The 2,367-nt window shown below is 32.2% G+C and overlaps 1 long non-coding RNA gene across 1 annotated transcript; it reads right to left on the reverse strand.

Annotated features, from left to right (window-relative positions):
• Positions 1–825: 825 nt before the first annotated feature.
• LOC120251923 lies at positions 826–1,713 on the reverse strand. The gene is made up of 3 exons (XR_005533523.1): positions 1,659–1,713; positions 1,508–1,556; positions 826–854 (listed from the first exon to the last, which is right to left on the reverse strand). It is a non-coding gene; the product is annotated as an uncharacterized LOC120251923 (long non-coding RNA).
• Positions 1,714–2,367: the final 654 nt, after the last annotated feature.

A 2,367-nucleotide genomic window follows, 5' to 3' on the forward strand; every position in this document is an offset into this window, starting at 1 on the left:
ATCTCTTTTACTAAATTAATTAACTATAATTATCTTTCTTATACTAAAAATAATATAATTATCATCTAAACTTGTAAGTTTGTGGTGTTTTTAATTTAATCATAGAATAAGAAGGTCAACAGCAAAAGGATTTTTATATTACCAGTTGAGTTTAATGGCAGGGCTCTGTGCTCATTTTATAAGATTGAATAAGATATCCTTTTTGTTTGATATGAACAAAAGCTAGTAATTAAATCAGCAATTCATATATTATAATCATCTTAGTGATAAGTAGTTAAATGCACATTATATTAACAGTTACATATGTTCAAATAAATTGTCAAAATCAATGAAAAAATTATCAAGAAAAAGAAGTTCAATTGGTGATACTATTACTTCGAGTTTATGTATCATCATTGTAATACAAAATGTTGACTCAAACAACATCGATGTAATTTTTATTGAATCCTCAATTTTGAAGGTACAAGTTCAAATGGCGACAAGAAGTTTAATCAGGGATAAAAATTATTTCAAGTGTACACATGATCCTCAAAAACTAATGTCAAAATCAGGATCACACCAATCCGCCTGTAAAAGATACGATGTTTAGCTCAAATTTTGCAATCATCTTGATGCAATACTCAGAAATCATCAAATGGCATCGCCCTCATTTGCCGGACTCACATCCTCAATTTCAGAAGGAGCAATGTCTTCATACTTTCAAGTTTGTATGAGAAAACCGCGAAAAGAATTCTACTAGATTCACAGGCAACCTGTAGCCTGTCATAGCTCAACTGAATGTCCAGACCCTCTGTTTCCTTCAGCTTGGAAAGATCTTCATTTACTTTTATCATGATCCATCAGATGCATCATCCCTTTAATAAAAATCAAATCAAACAAATACCCAAACTAAGTTGCAAAAACAACATTATGAAGTTTCAGATTAGAAAGAAGTGAGATATGTTAATGAGCAGACAAATTACTGAAAAATAACATTGAACTTGTATAAAGTTTCAGAAAAATTAAAGTTCAGATTAAAGAGAGTGGGATGGCAAGCTTCTTGCAATTTAAGACAGTGTGCTTAATGTAATTTATGCAACAGTGCTGTGACAAATCAAGCTAGAGAAGATTGGAAGATAACCATCATGTATAAAACAAAGGATGGAAAATGATAGATAAAATACAATACTAGAAACATGGGACACGCATGCCGTGGTCCAAGACTTGCCATATCAAATTGTAAATATGGTAAAAGATCAAAAAGGTTGATTTAGAAAGTGCTTTGTGATCTAAACAGGTCAGTTAGGTTTCTTATTGAAAAGAGTATTATCAGGGGTTTCTGAGTTTGAAGATGTCCAGAAGGAATAAATAAATAAATAAATGAAGGCATCTTGAAGGAAAAACAAAAGAAAATTTCTAGAGGATGCACATTGAATATGTTATAATATTGATATATGTTAAATCTCTAAAAAGCAAGACGAATCCAGTGACATGATTTGATGTATAATAGATGATAACGAAGTTGTACCAGTAAACAGTGTTTTCCTTGGTTGTATCTTGCGGACTTCCATCAGAGCCTGATTATGTATAGATTGAAGTTCAGTTCAAAATCTTTGTATAAATAACAATGAGAGTGAATAGAAAAAGAAGAATAATATGGAGAACAAGTTGTTACTAACCCTTGGTAGTCCAAAATGTGTTGAAGAAGAACGATCTGGCCTTAGTGCATCCTGAAGACCAATTCTATTATTTACAAAATATCATACGTATAACAAGAAATTCACCATCTAAACTCAGGTATTATATCAAGTATCAAACCACATACACCATACTCAGTATAAGGAGGTCACAGTTCTCAAGGAGTGGGTATGTCCTCTTGGAATATCACTAACATCACTGCAAACATATATGTCAAATAAAAATCATGATGAATTGATGAAAGAAATGTCTAGTTAATCGCCAGAAACAACTAAATTTTAGAATTACTAGTAAACAGATATACACCAAACCGAAAACTGTGGAACGGGTAACCTTTCCATGCCACACAGGCAAAGTGTAACCTAACCAATTACATGCAACAACTCTTAGAGCTATACAAGGACAGAAAGAAACAAAGGAAGAAGAAAGAAATGTTATTTGACCAAAACCAATCATGATCTATGGGCAACTGATTACAGATGAAGCCGGCTTGCTATAGTAGCAAGGTACCATAAATCATCACATAGTATGTGAATAACTCCCTATGGCAGATTGTAAATGGTTCACTCTAGACATTGTTTTGATTCGATGATGGTTGCCTCTGTGAGCATACCTCAACTCGTACATAAAAATTCAAAATGCTATGCATATGCATGGATTGATTTAAAACTTTTTATACAAAAATTAGCT

Source organism: Dioscorea cayenensis, chromosome 20 (genome assembly GCF_009730915.1).
Source record: "Dioscorea cayenensis subsp. rotundata cultivar TDr96_F1 chromosome 20, TDr96_F1_v2_PseudoChromosome.rev07_lg8_w22 25.fasta, whole genome shotgun sequence".
NCBI classification, from domain to species: domain Eukaryota; kingdom Viridiplantae; phylum Streptophyta; class Magnoliopsida; order Dioscoreales; family Dioscoreaceae; genus Dioscorea; species Dioscorea cayenensis.